This window comes from Ranitomeya imitator, chromosome 6, assembly GCF_032444005.1.
Source record: "Ranitomeya imitator isolate aRanImi1 chromosome 6, aRanImi1.pri, whole genome shotgun sequence".
Taxonomy (NCBI): Eukaryota; Metazoa; Chordata; class Amphibia; order Anura; family Dendrobatidae; genus Ranitomeya; species Ranitomeya imitator.
The window spans coordinates 200,528,509-200,547,936 of NC_091287.1; the positions used below are offsets into that span (position 1 = coordinate 200,528,509).

Below are 19,428 nucleotides of genomic sequence, written 5' to 3' on the forward strand. Positions count from 1 at the left end.
TGACAGTCAGCCATTGTCTGGCCAGGGCAGTGTACAGGACGAGGTAGCGGGCGAAGATGAGGAGGAGGACGTGGAGGATGATGGGGATGATTATATTTTTAATGAGGAAGCTTTTCCGGGGCCAGTGGAAATTGTTGGCGCGGCAAGGCCGGGTTCTGGTTTTTGGAGGGACACAAGTGACGTGGATTTGCCTGAAACTGCCCCTCAACCAAGCACAACCACAGATTTGAGAACTGGAACTTTGGCCCACATGGCGGATTATGCCTTACGTATCCTCAAAAGGGACACACGCATAACAAAAATGATGAACGATGACGATTACTGGTTGGCCTGCCTCCTTGATCCTCGCTATAAAGGCAAATTGCAAAATATAATGCCACATGAGAACTTGGAACTAATATTAGCAACCAAACAATCAACTCTTGTTGACCGTTTGCTTCTGGCATTCCCTGCACACAGCGCCCGTAATCGTTCTAACACGAGCTGCAGGGGCCAGCAGACCAGAGGTGTTAGAGGGGCAGAAATCAGAAGTGGCGTTGGCCAGAGGGGTTTTCTGACCAGGTTGTGGAGTGATTTTGCTATGACCGCAGACAGGACAGGTACTGCAGCATCAATTCAAAGTGACAGGAGACAACATTTGTCCAGTATGGTTACTAACTATTTTTCATCCCTTATCGACTTTCTCCCTCAACCGTCATTCCCATTTGATTACTGGGCATCAAAATTAGACACCTGGCCAGAATTGGCAGAATATGCATTGCAGGAGCTTGCTTGCCCGGCAGCTAGTGTCCTATCAGAAAGAGTATTCAGTGCTGCAGGTTCAATACTAACAGAAAAAAGGACTCGTCTGGCTACCCAAAATGTAGATGATCTAACCTTCATTAAAATGAACCACAACTGGATTTCGAAATCTTTTGCCCCACCTTGCCCGGCTGACACCTAGCTTTCCTATGTAAAGGTCTTGCCTGTGGACTATTCTGAACGACTTTTCCAATCTCGTAATTTGCAGCACCTGATTGTCCAGCATCCGACATGTTAACACCTCCCTAAATGGCCAAAGTCCCCACACGGGGCCGTGGTATCGCCACTTGGCGCCAGCACCCGTGAGAGTACTGTTTGTCTGAAGAGGTGGGTGTGCCCGCTTTTGGTCGACGGCACTGCCACTAGGTCCCTCATAGTACAATAAAGTGTCTGGCGGTGGTGGTGCGCACCCAACGTCAGACACACCGTTGTAATATGAGGGGCCCTGGGCCTGTACCGCCGGCCACAAGACAGTCCCCCCCCCCAGCTCAAACAGTGCTCTACCACTTGCAAAATTTTCTCTCACAGCTCCACCAATGTTTAGTCTATGCGCTGACATCCTTCAATGCCTGGCACTGTCAATACCATTGTATTGACATTTTTGTTATGTTAGGCCTTCGAAGCCTGTCTGCGGCCCGTTCTTTCCACTACTACTACACTGACCAGGCCACTGCTGCCCGTGTTCCCCTGGAACCAATTTTAAATTGCCTACAGCCAGCCCAATTTATTATGTTAGGGCTTCGAAGCCTGTCTGCGGTCCCTCCTTCCACTAGGCCTCCACTGACCTGTCTACTGCCGCCCGTGTTCCCCTGGAACCAATTTTAGATTGCCTACAGCCAGCCCAATTTATTATGTTAGGGCTTCGAAGCCTGTCTGCGGTCCCTCCTTCCACTAGGCCTCCACTGACCTGTCTACTGCCGCCCGTGTTCCCCTGGAACCAATTTTAGATTGCCTACAGCCAGCCCAATTTATTATGTTAGGGCTTCGAAGCCTGTCTGCGGTCCCTCCTTCCACTAGGCCTCCACTGACCTGTCTACTGCCGCCCGTGTTCCCCTGGAACCAATTTTAGATTGCCTACAGCCAGCCCAATTTATTATGTTAGGGCTTCGAAGCCTGTCTGCGGTCCCTCCTTCCACTAGGCCTCCACTGACCTGTCTACTGCTGCCCGTGTTCCCCTGGAACCAATTTTAAATTGCCTACAGCCCAATTTTTGTTATGTTAGGCCTTCGAAGCCTGTCTGCGGCCCGTTCTTTCCACTACTACTACACTGACCAGGCCACTGCTGCCCGTGTTCCCCTGGAACCAATTTTAAATTGCCTACAGCCAGCCCAATTTATTATGTTAGGGCTTCGAAGCCTGTCTGCGGTCCATCCTTCCACTAGGCCTCCACTGACCTGTCTACTGCTGCCCGTGTACCCCTTGAACCAACATTATTATTATTTTATTATTATTTTATTATTATACATTTTTATAGCGCCATTTATTCCATGGCGCTTTACATGTGAATACGGGGCAAATATAGACAAATACATTAAACATGAGCAGATAACAAGGCACACGAGTACATAAGGAGGGAGGACCCTGCCCGCGAGGGCTCACAGTCTGCAGGGGGTGGGTGAGGATACACTAGGAGAGGGAAGAGCTGGCTGTGCGGCTGTTCAGTAGGTTGAGGATCACTGCAGGCTGTAGGCTTGTCGGAAGAGATGAGTCTTCAGGTTCTTTTACAACATCAGAAAATATAAAAATAAGTATTTTGCTTATAAAAAAGAAAATACTGGAGAGATATCAAATGCAGACATTTTAACATTAAAAACAAACACATACAACAAAAATCTGGTACAGTACTAAAAATGGCCACCAGCTACAATAACTTTCTCCTGCAAGTAGTTAACTGAAAGTTTTTTTCAATTTAAAACACAGATATGGCATCCACCGAGTGTTGTCCTGTCGCGTCTTCTTTATATTATTGCCAAGAAGATGCAAAACAATGAAAATAATAAAATCATTATTTACCAAAAAAATAGAGTAAGTCAAAACCACATTGCAAATAAACATTCATTACAAATGAAGAAGCAGGGCGCGTCCGAGGGTGAGTATATACCTAATAAGAATATAATCACCCTCGGACGCGCCCTGCTTCTTTCCGACAGCCTTCCTTCCTAAGAATCAGCCCTTCCGTGGTGAAGAGAGAGGGTGTGTTACACTCCAAGGTGTTCCCCAGGTTGCCTTTCCTGAGCTTCGATCTTCATGCTCTCGTTTAGTAGTTGTCGGAAAGTAGGCTGCATTAGGCCTACAAATTGGGTATGGGGTGGAGAGAGATGGTGTGTTACACTCCAAGGTGTTCCCCAGGTTTCCTTGCCATTGCTTCGGTCTTCCGACTCTCGTTTAGTAGTTGTAGAAAACTACACTGCATTAGGCCTACAAAATGGGTATCGGGTGGAGAGAGATGGTGTGTTACACTGCAAGGTGTTCCCCAGGTTTCCTTGCCATTGCTTCGGTCTTCAGACTCTCGTTTAGTAGTTGTAGAAAACTACACTGCATTAGGCCTACAAAATGGGTATAGGGTGGAGAGAGATGGTGTGTTCCACTCCAAGGTGTTCTCCAGGTTGCCTTTCCAGAGCTTCGATCTTAATGCTCTCGTTTAGTAGTTGTTGGAAACTACACTGCATTAGGCCTCCAAATTGGCTATGGGGTGGAGAGAGATGGTGTGTTACACTCCAAGGTGTTCCCCAGGTTTCCTTGCCATTGCTTCGGTCTTCCGACTCTCGTTTAGTAGTTGTAGAAAACTACACTGCATTAGGCCTACAAAATGGGTATGGGGTGGAGAGACGGTGTGTTCCACTCCAAGGTGTTCCCCAGGTTTCCTTGCCATTGCTTCGGTCTTCCGACTCTCGTTTAGTAGTTGTAGAAAACTACACTGCATTAGGCCTACAAATTTGGTATGGGGTGTAGAGACGGTGTGTTCCACTCCAAGGTGTTCCCCAGGTTTCCTCTCCATTGCTTCAATCTTAATGCTCTCGTTTAGTAGTTGTTGCAATCTACACTGCATTAGGCCTACAAATTGGGTATGGGGTGTAGAGACGGTGTGTTCCACTCCAAGGTGTTCCCCAGGTTTCCTCTCCATTGCTTCAATCTTAATGCTCTCGTTTAGTAGTTGTTGGAAACTACACTGCATTAGGCCTACAAATTGGGTATGGGGTGTAGAGAAACGGTGTGTTACACTCCAAGGTGTTCCCCAGGTTTCCTCTCCATTGCTTCAATCTTAATGCTCTCGTTTAGTAGTTGTTGGAAACTACACTGCATTAGGCCTACAAATTGGGTATGGGGTGTGGAGACGGTGTCTTCCACTCCAAGGTGTTCTCCAGGTTGCCTTTCCTGAGCTTCTATCTTCAGGCTCTCGTTAAATTGTGGTTAAATGGAACAACTGCATTTGGCGTACTAGTTGGTTTGGGGCCTACTAACAGTGTCTGCCGCTCCTTGCTGTTCTCCTGGTTTCCTGTCCTGAAATTCCGTTTTCAGGCGCTCGTTAAGTAGTTGTTAATGTTAGACTGCATTTGGCCTACTAGTTGGGTTGGGGCCTACTATCGGTGTCTGCCACTCCTTGCTGTTCTCCTCCACTGAACAAAGCTGTGCCGCCTGTTTACTACGGTTGCCAATTTTGAACTGCATTTCGACTACTTACTGATTTGGGCCTACTCTCTGTGTCAGCCTCTCATTCCAGTTGTCCTCCACTGCAATGCCCCCTGGTTATTCCTGTGTTACCAATTTTGAACTGCATTTAGCCCACTTTATTATTTGGGCCTATATCTGTGTTTCCTCCTCATCCTGCCCATTGCCCAGCCAGTGATAGATGAGTCTGCTGGTACATTGACCCATAACGCAACATTCCCCGTGCACGCTACACAACAACATTGTGACCCTGCTGAAAGTCAGGTTGCTCTTCCCGCATACCATACCACCTTACACGGGGACAAAGAGGAAGGTGCAGATGAAAGTGCAGGTTCCTTCATCAGGTGGGGGGAGGAATACTAGTTGGCGACGTCACTGGCACAGGGCCTCTCATAGTACGCAAAAGTGTTGCTGCCGGTGGGAGGCGCCCCCGCCGTGCAAACACACCGCTGTACTTTGAGGGGCCCTGTGCCAGTGCCAATGCCAACGAGTGGGCCCCCCCTGCTTGCTCAGGTTCACAGCACTTGCAAAGTTGAAATACTTACCTCTCCCTGCTCCACTGCCGTGACGTGGTCCAGATTTCCTGGGCCCACTAATTACTTGAACCAGCCCTACCCACCACAACTTTAGCCAAATGACCCCCAATTTCAAATGCCTTCCAATTATTATAAGGTAAATTACGCTTGACAAGCTTCATTAAGAAGAATGGATGGTTTTGACATTAAAATGGGCACTCTAGGTGTTTTCCTGGCCCCCACTCACTGCCGACTATGCTGCCCCAGTGACTTGCATTGGGTTTCGTGTTTCGGTCGATCCCGACTTTACGTCATAATCGTCCGATTCCACTCGACCCGACTTTTGAGATAGTCGGGTTTCGCAAAACCCGGCTCGACTCTAAAAAGGTCAAGGTCGCTCAACTCTACTAACCACCAGATCATAACAGAACCCATTCCTCTGGCTTCACTTGATGAAGGGCACACTCCCGCTCAAAGTCTTGCAGAAAACCATCAATGTCTTCCTCTGCCTCCCCCAACTGTGTGGCCTATATTAAAAAAAAAAAAAAAAAAAAAAAAAAAATTAATTAACTGGTTCATGCAGCTTTACATGAACACCCAAGCCTTACACTATGGCTGGTCCGAATAACTATAGCAATTGTTACCATCCACCTCTCGTGTCTCCCCTTTTCCTCATAGTTTGTAAGCTTACGAGCAGGGCCCTCACTCCTCCTGGTATCTGTTTTGAACTGTATTTCTGTTATGCTGTAATGTCTATTGTATGTACAAGTCCCCTCTATAATTTGTAAAGCGCTGCGGAATATGTTGGCGCTATATAAATAAAAATTATTATTATTATTATTATTATTATTATTATACTGGATCTTTTTGTGGCTTACTGTTGAAGGTACCTGGGCGGAGGCCAGAGATCCCCCTGCTCGCTGACTCTCCATCTTGGCCAGCTCCACTTTGGTCCCCTCTGCCAACTCCTTCTTGGCTAGCTCTATCCTGGTCCGCTCGGCCATCTTTTCCTTCAGATCAGTACGCACATCAGCCATCACCTCTCATATGATCTCTACTGCAGGGTTTTGGCCATAGAACACCAGTCTGTTCTTTACCTCCCTCTGGAATTCAGTCTCCTCCACGTTCACATTGGGGGGTGCTGCACTGTCGTGTTCCATGATGGCTGCTATCAAATTCGCTTTTGTTTTGTTGCTGGCGATTAACCCTTGAGCTTCCACCAGATCTTTTAATGTAGTCTTCTTTAACTTCTGGTAGTTGTTTTCCATTCATTCCTTTCCTGCTGTAGACTGTGTATCACATCCCACTGCTGACACCAGTGTAATGGGGTCTGCTGTGCTGGAGTACCTCTTTCAGTACCGCCCTGTGTTTCAGGAGGTCCACTCTGCTTTGGCTGGAGTCGGAATGAAGGACATTGACTGGAATTCCTTGATTACATGGGCGCATATAAAAGATCACTGCTTCTCCACGTATTTCCAGTATGACAAAACTTTGCTCACAGGACACATAATATATATCATCCAGATACAGAGGGCAGGCCAATTGAAAAGCGGCAGGCCAGACATACATTACCATAGTCACAGGTGGCCGGAGCCTGCCGATATTTACTGTGGGAATTACAAAGGTGGGGAAGGTCAAAAGGGGAATATCTTATCCTCTCTGCCCAGGGGTGCAGCCTGTGGGCTGATGCATTAGGGACATGAATCTCACCTGGGACCTATTATACATACATATAACTGCACAACATATTCTTGGTGCGGTGGGGTTCCATAACAAATACCCTGCAGAGTTTAGTGTCATCTGCAAAAATTTATTTTCTACTCTGTATGTCCCCTACAAGGTCATTAATATATATGTTAAAAAGAAGTGGGCCTAATACTGACCCTTGTGGCACCACACTGTTAACTGTGACCCCGTCCGAGTGTGCTCCATTAATAACCACCCTTTGTTTCCTATCCCTGTGCCAGTTCTTAACCCACTTACACATTTTCCCCTATCCCCATTGTTCTCATTTTATGTATCATCCTTTTGTGTGGCACGTTATCAAAAGTGTTTGAAAGGTCCATATGCACCACGTCCACTGTGTGTCCTTGGTACAGTGCGAAGCTTACCTCTTCATAGAAGCTTATCAGATTAGTTTGACAGGAATGGTCCCTAGTAAGCCCATGTTGCTTTTGGGTCATGAGGTTATTTTTCTTCAGATACTCCAGTATAGCATCCAGAATACTCTCCAGGATTTTACCCACAGTAGAGGTTAAGCTTACTGGCCTATAATTTCCTAGTTCAGTTTTTGTGAGCTTATTAATTTATTGATGATGACTCCGGTGTTGTTTTTATGTACTGTTGATTGCTCTGGTGATGTATTCATGTACTGATGATGAGTTTAGTTTCATATTCATTTACTGATGATGTTCTGGTGATGATTATAGGACACCAGATATGTTATCACTATGTGAATACATAGCCAGAGCCATCAATAGTACATAAATTCAGCACCAGAACAAACATCACTACATTAAGATGTCACTATAACCACCCTCATTACAGGAATACGAAACCAGAACCATGATTAATACATCTTCAGTACCACTATCCATACAAGAATATGGGATCAGAACCACTATCAGTTTTGTTGGAAACTGTATTTGTTGTATGACAGATATAAAAAATCATTCATATCCCTTTATAACGCGGTAAGTTTAGCTTCCATAGCAGTATCTGCAATGCCCAGCATAAAAGGGGTGGTGGGGGAGAGCTGATCGGCACCGTGCCCTGAGGTGCAGCGGTGTTCTCACTGTGCAGTGATGAGGCAGTGACCCAAGAAAGTTCAAAGTAAATATTGTTTTGTTTGCAAGTTTGGACATTAAAACTAACGGTATCCTCCAGATCGCAGCCGGGAAACCAGACAGTCACTAAATGAATCTGGCTCAGAGGGTGATTGCACCAGTTTGTTATGCTGCAGGGTGCCAGGAGTTTGCTAAGTTTGGTTCTGTGTTCCCTCTGTTAGGTGTCGCCTCTGCACAGGGGGAATCTCGGGCCATCTCCGCTGCGGTCTCCCATTCTTCTCCAGCCGCAGTGGAGACGTCGGTCCCAGCGTCTAGCTCAGGCTAATACTGGACGACTGGTTACTACTGCCCTTACAGGCTCTGTTCTTGTAGCCAGCAATGTTCAGCAGCGAGTAGGTCTTTCTGGGACTAAGTCCAGATTTTCCCTTTCTGAGCATGCCCACGGGATGACCTCCCATTGGAGGTCGGGGGTCACATGCTTAGATACTGCAGCTAATCCCATTGGTCCTCTAGGAAGGTCCTAAAGGTGTTCTGCTTCTGTGGCAGACTCCCATTGGTCCTTCTCGGAAGGTCTTGTGCTTGCTGCAGCTATAAAAGGTTTGCATGGCCGCACGGCCATGCGCTAGTATACAATTGTTATCGTGTGTGTGTTGATGAGTGCAAGTCGTTCCTTAAAAACCCATCCCTTGTGTATGACTGTTCGCGTAAGGTGTATAGCTGCAATCTAGCGCCCGGCTGAACTCACAGCTTTAACACGCGAAACAGCATCTAACTGCTGTGACCGCCAGTGCAGCACCATGCGCTATTAGAGCGCTTACTTTACCCAAGTCTGGGTGGTTAGTGGCGTCCGCTAGTGTGGCACAGCATGCACTTCTGTGCATATTAGTTACCTCTGATACCCCAATTGTGGTGTCGATCGCAAGAGGTCTAGACTAACTCTAATCCTTTGTCCTGGGATAGAGTTCTGTGGTTCCTTGCTTCCGCTCTCTGTGCGGTACTGCGACCCTGTGACTTAACAGGGATCTCTTTCTTCATACAGGGTGAAGTTAACCCATGTGTGTATCCTCATTGTACCACCATATAGTCCATCATTACTTAGCAGCACGGTGGACCCCGGGCTGTGAACGCACCTTATTATATCTATTTAATTATTTGGTGCCTTCCGCTAGCCCTAACACCCTAGCCCAGGCTGAGGTTCTGCAGACCCTTCTGCTCTGCACCTTGCAAACTCCACACTGACACCCCCAACCCTCTGTGCCAGGGTTTTTTACCAAAAAAACCTGTGGCCGTAGGCCACATGGAAAGCACAGGAGGAAATAGATCACTCCACTACTTTTCCTGTAGTCCATTTAAAAAATAAAAGCCCTTGACAGGTTTTATTAAATTTGCCTTGGACAAATAGCTTGCCCAAGGCCAACACTCACTTTTATTCTGCATTGCAATCACAGCTATGCCGGTGACTGCAGTGCACTTCCACAGCCTCAATATGCTTCTTTGTGCATCCTGGGGGACACATAGCGACCTTCACATATGACCCCAGTCACTGTATCACAGCGCCCTGCTTACAGTGGTCCCATGGTCTGCCGCTATGGGTGCAATATTCTTGCCTCTTAGCTCTCTCTTCCTCTATCAAGTGAATCTGTATATTATTCACTACTACTCTTTTGTTCTATCTTCAGTGTTGCAGTTGTACACCATATTCTGCCTGCAGTTGTTGTCCAAAGTTTTAGCCCTTTCCCTCCCTTTCCCTCCCTATTGCTAATGCTGAGCAATGAAGTCTGAAGTTCTCTCTAAAGCATGTAACAACTTAAAAGGGCTGTTAGATTTCCTGTCTCAGCTTTTATAGTGGCTCTGATAGTATCAATTAGCAGTGAATTAGGAGGGAGAATGTGATTTCTTCAAAGCATTATGTGAAAGCCCTTGTCACCATGCCTGAAGTTGAGCCCTCTCTGCCTGATTCAATCCTTGACAATGTGTGAAAGGGTAGAAGGTACCAATATACCAAAAACATTGCTTCACAGATAGTTAAATTTGCAGAGACCTGTGAATTTCATAAAATTCAACACAAATGGATTTGCATTGAATTGATTCACTCCTCTCTATTTATTATAGCTAAATTTCTCTCATCTTGAATTTGTCAAGACCTTTAAATAAAATTCAGACACTTGGGAATTATGTTGTGAATTTGAATTGGGTTGTGATAATTGATATTTGTAACTTGCATTAAACATGTATACTTTGATTATAATCGCATGCAGTAGAAGACCATCTAGTTCGGCGCTGATTTCAGCTTCCAGTCATCTAGGTGTGGTAGAGCTTTGCATTGTTTCATGTTTTTTTCCTCTTTCAGTCCCCAGTATAAATAAACAGTGTATTATTTGTTGGAGAGACTAGCTTCCTGCCAGCCTGAATAATTGCCAGTGATTTCCTATTCTGGGCAGAACCCCAATGGAATGCAGCGTCTAAACCGGAAGCTTATGGGAATACAGAACAGGCTCAATGCTTGGAGGCACTCAAACATTTTTATTCATGGATTCATGTAAAGATTTGTATCCTGTTCTGGGTGTTTTGCACATATAAGTAGCACAAGCATTGCTGTTGGGATCGTCTCTCCTAACGCTTATCTTATTCTGCTTTGCTTCCTTTCCTTTTCCTGAGAGGTTTAGGAATGTTGGGGGCGTTCTCCTGCACAGCCCCTATGTCTGCGAGGTCCCTCCTTTATAGGTCACTCTTCAGCATCACTTTTTGTCTGGCTGAACAGGAGTTCGCCTCATTCTTCCATTAAGTTGCTGGAAATATTCTCTCATTTTCCTCTTGTGAATCAGAGTTTTCTGGATTTCCATAAAGATTTTTTCATTATTTCCTTTGAATATTATGATCTTTGTCACAAAAGAAATAAGTCAGGTCTCTGTTTGGATCCTTATTCATATGTGCCAGGTAAGGAGCGTCCTAATATTCTGTGGATTCCTGCTGCTATATAATTATTATTATTATTATTATTTATTGTTATAGCGCCATTTATTCCATGGCGCTTTACATGTGAGGAGGGGTATACATAATAAAAACAAGTACAATAATCTTAAACAATACAAGTCATAACTGGTACAGGAGGAATGAGGACCCTGCCCGCGAAGGCTCACAATCTACAAGGGATGGGTGAGAATACAGTAGGTGAGGATATAGCTGGTCATGCAGCGGTTTGGTCGATCGGTGGTTACTGCAGGTTGTAGGCTTGTAATAATTCCAATATTACCTTTTCAGTTCGGTGATTTTTGTTTTTAACTTTTACTTAATTCTTCTTTTTTTTTTTTTTTACCTTGATTGACATTTCATGACAAGCAGATGTTTTCCTGTTTTCCTTCTATTAATGCTTCTAAGTCGGACACCATTTCTGACGCACATTCTAGTGTTTTGTTCTTCTTCTTCTTATTATTATTATTATTATTATTATTAGTCTACTCATGTCAGATTGATAAATTTTATGTGTGTCACTGCGATAAAACAACTGTAGTGACTTGCAAAAGTATTATCAATATTATTATTTATTATAGGTTCATTTATCCCATGGCGCTTTACATGTGAGCAGGGGTATATGTAAGCAGGTTGCAGGATGCAGTGACTGACAGAAGGCAGAGCAAGGGTTAACAAATATAACAGTTTTAATTTAACGGGATTAACTCGTCGCAGGGAGATAAATGGTTAAATGAGGGTTAAACAGTTCAATGGCAATCAATAGGCAAGGTTAATAAGCAATAAACAAAATAATGGCAGGTCTTTAAATCACTTATCGGCTCAGAGGCTTCCCAGTTCAAAACTGAAGCTTTGAAGGCAGTGGCACCAACAATGACTGGAGCAGTTCTGTTCCAGTGGGGTCCTGCAAACAGTCTGTCTTCTGGTGGCAGAGGTCGGTCTCAGGCAACTTCCGCTTAGCCCCTAGTCCTTAAGTTGGTGCAGCAAAAACAAACAGGGTCGCAGCAATGACAGAGTCCAGGGTGGTTATAAATGGTATAGTCTCTAACTGAGTCGCTGTGACCAGTGGGGTACCGCAGGGGTCAGTATTGGGACCTGTTCTCTTCAACATATTCATTAATGATCTGGTAGAAGGTTTACACAGTAAAATATTGATATTTGCAGATGATACAAAACTATGTAAAGCAGTTAATACAAGAGAAGATAGTATTCTGCTACAGATGGATCTGGATAAGTTGGAAACTTGGGCTGAAAGGTGGCAGATGAGGTTTAACAATGATAAATGTAAGGTTATACACATGGGAAGAAGGAATCAATATCACCATTACACACTGAATGGGAAACCACTGGGTAAATCTGACAGGGAGAAGGACAGGGAGCAGCCAGTGCCAGGCAGCAGCTGCCAAGGCAAACAGGATCATGGGGTGCATTAAAAGAGGTCTGGATACACATGATGAGAGCATTACACTGCCTCTGTACAAATCCCTAGTTAGACCACACATGGAGTACTGTGTCCAGTTTTGGGCACCGGTGCTCAGGAAGGATATAATGGAACTAGAGAGAGTACAAAGGAGGGCAACAAAATTAATAAAGGAGATGGGAGAACTACAATACCCAGATAGATTAGCGAAATTAGGATTATTTAGTCTAGAAAAAAGACGACTGAGGGGCGATCTAATGACCATGTATAAGTATATAAGTGATAGCTATTGTAAATTCTACAATACCATACAGCAGAGGGGCTTTATATAAGTCAACTCCTTATATGCCAATTTTTGTGACCTACTCCCTCTTCCTCAGTTACCAGTAGGCATTTTATTGTTAGCTGAACTTGCTGCAAAAAAAAACTGCATACATTGAAAATGACAATTTTTTAATGGAAAACTTTTTAAACTAAACATTAGAAAGTATTAACGTGGAACATTTGTAAAAGTACAAAATGGGTAGTATATAGCACAGCCATGTAGTATATAGCACAGCCACGTAGCATATAGCACACCCACAAAGCATATAACAGCCACGTAGTATATAACACAGCCCACGTAGTATATAGCAGAGCCACGTAGTATATAACACAGCCCACGTAGTATATAGCAAAGCTCACATAGTATATAACACAGCCACGTAGTATATAACACAGCCCAAGTTGTATATAACACAGCCCACGTAGTATATAGCACAGCCCACGTAGTATATAGCACAGCCATGTAGTATACAATACAGCCCACATAGTATATAGTACAGCCATGTAGTATATGACACAGCCACATAGTATATAGCACTGCCCACGTAGTATGTAACACAGCCATGTAGTATATAGCACAGTCATGTAGTATATAGCACAGCCCACGTAGCATATTGCACAGCCCAGATATTATATAGCACAGTCTGCATCCCCCCGAGAATGGTCCCACAGTCCAGTACTCACTATTATAGTAAAAAAAAAACACACTCCTCACCTCTCCTCGTGCCCACGCTGCTCCCTGCTCCTGTCTCAGAGGCTGCTGCTGCACTGTCTGGCACACAGTGAGTGCGCGATGATGTCATCATGCACCCCCAGTGTCAGAGGCAGAGCGGGGAATGATGGAAGAGGGAGCATCATCTGACGCTCCCTCCTCCATCAATGCTTTCAACTGTACCGGCAGACCCGGTATGGTTCAATGCGGCGGGGGAGTCTGAGCTGGTGGCAGGTGGTCCCCCTGCCTCACAGGGGCCCCATAGCGGCTGCATGATGTGCCGCTAGCTAAGGGCTCCTGGGGAGCGGGGGCCCTAGGCAGCTGTCTGCCCCTAACACCGGGACTGTGTCATGTCTGTACCATAAATTTCCCACCAGGGCCCCGACACTTGCCCAGGTGCACCGGGGCTGACACCCTGAGTAGAGAGTTCCAGAGTATGGAGGATGTTTAGGAGAAATCTTGCATGCAATTGTGGGAAGAGGAGATAAGAGGGGAGTAGAGAAAAAGAGATCTTGTGAGGATCAGAGGTTGCGTGCATGTAAGTACTGGTAGACGAGGTCACAGATGTATGGAGGAGACAGGATGTCGATGGCTTTGTATGTCATGGTTAGGGTTTTGAACTGAAGTCATTGGGTAATGGGGAACCAGTGAAGGGATTGACAGAGGGGAAAGGCCAGGGAATAGCGAGGGGACATGTGGATTAGTCAGGCAGCAGAGTTTACAAAAGATTGGAGGGGTGCGAGAGTGTTAGAGGGGAGGCCACAGAGCAGGAGGTTGCAGTAGTCAAAGCGGGAGATGATGAGGGCATTGACTAGGGTTTTAGCAGATTTTTGGTTTAGGAATGTACGAATCGGAAATAGGAGTTGAAGTCAGCAGGAACTGAAAAGGGCTAGAATATGTAGATTGAAGGAGAGATCAGTGTCAAGGAGTGAGCAGCCATATACTTTAATGGCTAGGTCTTTCGGGGGAGTTGAGTGAGATGGGGGAAAGATGATGAATTCTGTTTTATCCACATTAAGTTTTAGAAATCTAGCAGAGAAGAAAAAAGAAATAGCAGACAGACTTTGTGGGATTCTTGTTAGTAGGGTGGTGAGATCTGGTCCAGAGATGTAGACCTGTGTGTCTTCAGCATAGAGATGATACTGTAAGCCATGGGACTCTGAGGTGTCTGAGGCCAAAGGTATAGATAGAGAAGAGCAGAGGCCCTAGGACTGAACCTTGTGGGACTCCGACAGATAAGGGGGCGAGGTGAGGAGATTGTGTGCGGTGGGAGATGCTGAATGTCCGGTCTGTTAGGTACGATGAAATCCAAAATTGGTGCCAAGTTAGTATTCACTCCATTGGCTTTTTACCTGTTTTATTATATTACAACCTGTGTGTAAATATGTAAATATTTTTCTGATCTGATCTGTGTGTGATTCATCAGCACTAAATAGTCTAAGTTGATGAAGTGAGAAATCCATGCATAAATTAAATTTATGGGATCAAATAATTAAAAATTAGCATGTACATACATTGGGGAAAATAAGGATTTGATGCACTGCTGATTTTGCAAGTTTTCCCACTTACAAAGAATGGAGAGGTCTGTAATTTTTATCGTAGGTAGACTTCACCTGTGAGACAGAATCTAATAATAAAAAACAGAAATCACACTTTATGATTTTTCCATAATTAACCCCTTTCTGCCATTGGACGTACTATTCCGTCCATGTGGGGTGGGCCTTACTTCCCAAGGACGGAATAGTACGTCCAGCGCGATCGGCCGCGCTCACGGGGGGAGCGCGGCCGATCGGGGCCGAGTGTCAGCTGCCTATCGCAGCTGACATCCGGCACTATGAGCCAGGAGTGGTCACGGACCGCCCCCAGCACATTAACCCCCCGCACACCGCAAACATGATCGCGGTGTGCTGGTGGTATAGGGAAGCATCGCACAGGGAGGGGGCTCCCTGCGGGCTTCCCTGAAACCCCTGGAGCAACGCGATGTGATCACATTGCTCTGAGGGTCTCCTACCTCCTTCCTCGCTGCAGGCCCCGGATCCAAGATGGCCGCGGCATCCGGGTCCTGTAGGGAGGGAGGTGGCTTACCAAGTGCCTGCTCAGAGCAGACGCTTGGTAAGCCTGCAGTGCTCTAAGTCAGATCGCTGATCTGACAGAGTGCTGTGCAATCTGTCAGATCAATGATCTGTGATGTCCCCCCCGGGACAAAGTAAAAAAGTTTTTAAAAAAAAATTCCACATTTGTAAAAAAAAAGAAAAAAAAATCCTAAATAAAGAAAAAAAAATATTATTCCCATAAATACATTTCTTTATCTAAATAAAAAAACAAACAATAAAAGTGCACATATTTAGTATCGCCGCATCTGTAATGACCCAACCTATAAAACTGTCCCACTAGTTAACCCCTTCAGTAAACACCGTGAGAAAAAAAAAAACCGAGGCAAAAAACGCTTTATTATCATGCCGCCGAATAAAAAGTGGAATAACACACGATCAAAAAGACAGATATAAATAACCATGAAACCGCTGAAAACGTCATCTTGTCCCGCAAAAAACAAGCCATGATACAGCATCATCAGCAAAAAAATAAAAAAGTTATAGTCCCCAGAATAAAGCGATTCAAACATAATTATTTTTTCTATAAAATAGTTTTTATCGTATAAAAGCGCCAAAACATAAAAAAATGATATAAATGAGGTATCGCTTTAATCATACTGACCCGAAGAATAAAACTGCTTTATCAATTTTACCAAACGCGGAACGGTATAAACGCCTCCCCCAAAAGAATTTCATGAATAGCTGGTTTTTGGTCATTCTGCCTCACAAAAATCGGAATAAAAAGTGATCAAAAAATGTCACATGCCCGAAAATGTTACCAATAAAAACGTCAACTCATCCCACAAAAAACAAGACCTCACATGACTCTGTGGACTCAAATATGGAAAAATTATAGCTCTCATAATGGTAACGCAAAAAATATTTTTTGCAATAAAAAGCATCTTTCAGTGTGTGACGGCTGCCAATCATAAAAATCCGCTAAAAACCCGCTGTAAAAGTAAATCAAAGCCTCCTTCATCAACCCCTTAGTTAGGGAAAAAATAAAAAATTATTTATTTCCATTTTCCCATTAGGGTTAGGGCTAGGGTTAGGGTTACGGTTAGGGCTAGGGTTAAGGCTAGGGTTAGGGCTAGGGTTAGGGCTAGGGTTAGGGCTAGGATTAGGGCTAGGGTTAGGGCTAGGGTTAGGGCTAGGGTTAGGGTTAGGGCTAGGGTTAAGGCTACAGTTAGGGTTGGGGCTAGGGTTAGGGTTGGGGCTAAAGTTAGGGTTAGGGTTTGGATTATATTCACGGTTGGGAATCGGGTTGGGATCAGGGTTACGGGTGTGTCTGGGTTAGAGGTGTGGTTGGGGTTACCGTTGGGATTAGGGTTAGGGGTGTGTTTGGATTAGGGTTTCAGTTATAATTAGGGGGTTTCCACTGTTTAGGCACATGAGGGGCTCTCCAAACGCGACATGGCGTCCGATCTGAATTCCAGCCAATTCTGCGTTGAAAAAGTAAAACAGTGCTCCTTCCCTTCCGAGCTCTCCCGTGTGCCCAAACAGGGGTTTACCCCAACATATGGGGTATCAGCGTACTCAGGACAAATTGGACAACAACTTTTGGGGTCCAATTTCTCCTGTTACCCTTGGGAAAATACAAAACTGGGGGCTGAAAAATAATTTTTTTGGGAAAAAAAAGATTTTTTATTTTCACGGCTCTGCGTTATAAACTGTAGTGAAACACTTGGGGGCTGAAAGTTCTGACAAAACATCTAGATAAGTTCCTTGTGGGTCTAGTTTCCAATATGGGGTCACTTGTGGGGGTTTCTACTGTTTAGGTACATTAGGGCCTCTGCAAACGCAATGTGACGCCTGCAGACCATTCCATCTAAGTCTGCATTCCAAATGGCGCTCCTTCCCTTCCGAGCTCTGCCATGCGCTCAAACGGTGGTTCCCCCCACATATCAGGTATCAGCGTACTCAGGACAAATTGGACAACAATATTTAGGGTCCAATTTCTTCTGTTACCCTTGGAAAAATACAAAACTGGGGGCTAAATAATAATTTTTGTGGAAAAAAAAATATTTTTTATTTGCACGGCTCTGCGTTATAAGCTGTAGTGAAACACTTGGGGGTTCAAAGCTCTCACAACACATCTAGATGAGTTCCTTATGGGGTCTACTTTCCAAAATGGTGTCACTTGTGGGGGTTTTATACTGTTTAGGTACATTAGGGGTTCTGCAAACGCAATGTGACGCCTGCAGACCATTCAATCTAAGTCTGCATTCCAAATGGCGCTCCTTCCCTTCCGAGCCCTCCCATGCTCCCAAACGGTGGTTCCCCCCACATATGGGGTATCAGCGTACTCAGGACAAATTGGACAACAACTTTTGGGGTCCAATTTCTCCTGTTACCCTTGGGAAAATACAAACCTGGGGGCTAAAAAATAATTTTTGTGGGAAAAAATGTTTGTTTTATTTTTACGGCTCTGCATTATAAACTTCTGTGAAGCCCTTGGTGGGTCAAAGTGCTCACCACACATCTAGATAAGTTCCTTAGGGGGTCTACTTTCCAAAATGGTGTCACTTGTGGTGGGTTTCAATGTTTAGGCACATCAGTGGCTCTTCAAATGCAACATGGAGTCCAATCTCAATTCCTGTACTCAGGACAAATTGTACAACAACTTTTGTGGACCATTTTCTCCTGTTACCCTTGGTAAAATAAAACAAATTGGAGCTGAAGTAAATTTTTTGTGAAAAAAAGTTAAATGTTCATTTTTATTTAAACATTCCAGAAATTCCTGTGAAACACCTGAAGGGTTAACAAACTTCTTGAATGTGGTTTTGAGCACCTTGAGGGGTGCAGTTTTTAGAATGGTGTCACACTTGGGTATTTTCTATCATATAGACCCCTCAAAATGACTTCAAATGAGATGTGGTCCCTAAAAAAATATGGTGTTGTAGAAATGAAAAATTGCTGGTCAACTTTTAACCCTTATAACTCCCTAGCAAAAAAAAATGTTGGTTCCAAAATTGTGCTGATGTAAAGTAGAAATGTGGGAAATGTTACTTATTAAGTATTGTGTGACATATATCTGTGATTTAATTGCATAAAAATTCAAAGTTGGAAAATTGCAAAATTTTCAAAATTTTTGCCAAATTTCCATTTTTTTTTTACAAATAAATGCAGGTAATATCAAAGAAATTTTACCAATGTCATGAAGTACGATATGTCACGAGAAAACCTTGTCAGAATCACTGGGATCCATTGAAGCGTTCCAGAGTTATAACCTCATAAAGGGACAGTGGTCAGAATAGTAAAAATTGGCCTGGTCATTAACGTGCAAACCACCCTTGGGGGTAAAGGGGTTAAATAGCATTTTATTGCATGAAATAAGTATTTGATCACCGACTAACAAGCCAGAATTCTGGCTCTTACAGACCTGTTAGTTTTTATGTAAGAAACCTCCTACTCTGCACTCATTATCTGTATTAATTGCACCTTGTGTGATCTCGTTACCTGTATAAAAGACACCTGTCTACATGCTCAAACACACTCCAACCTCTCCACTATAGCCAAGACCAAAGTGCTTTCTAAGGACACTAGGGAGAAATATGTAGACTTGCACAAGGCTGGAATGGGCTACACGACAATAGACAAGCAGCTTGGTGAGAAGGCAACAACTGTTGGCACAATTATTAGATAATAGAAGACACACAAGATGATGGTGAATCTTCCTTGGTCTGGTGCTACATGTAGGACTTCCTCTCGTAGGGTAAGGATGATCCTGACAATGGTTAGGAATCAGCCCAGGAGGACCTGGTAAAAGACCTGAGGAGAGCTGGGATCACAGTTTCAAACATTGCTGTTAGTAACACACTACGCCGTCATAGATTAAAATCTTGCAGGGCATGCACGGTCCGTCTTCCCATGCCAGCACACGTCCAGGGCTGTTTGAAGTTTGCCACTGATGATATGGATCACCCAGAAGAGACATGGGAGAATGTCTTGTGGTCAGAAGAAAATTAATTAGATCTTTTTGGTATTAACTCCACCTGCCATCTTTGAAGGAAAAAGAAGGATGAGTAAAACCACCAAGAACACCGTCCTATCCGTGAAGCACGGTGAAGGAAACCTCATACTTTGGAGGTTTTTTCTGCAAAGGGGACGTGTTATGATCTGGTGGTTTAGGAGCAAC

At 44.4% G+C, this 19,428-nt stretch overlaps 1 protein-coding gene across 3 annotated transcripts in view; it reads left to right on the plus strand.

Annotated features, from left to right (window-relative positions):
- The first annotated feature begins 10,498 nt into the window (after positions 1-10,498).
- LOC138642334 (protein Shroom4-like) overlaps positions 10,499-19,428 on the plus strand; it is a 1,359,201-nt gene continuing 1,350,271 nt past the window's right edge. For 2 of the 3 annotated variants that reach the window (XM_069730433.1, XM_069730435.1), the window contains exon 1: positions 10,499-10,708. The gene's annotated coding sequence lies outside the window, so the exon portion shown is untranslated. The remainder of the gene's footprint in view (positions 10,709-19,428) is intronic. The other variant, XM_069730434.1, reaches the window with a different exon arrangement.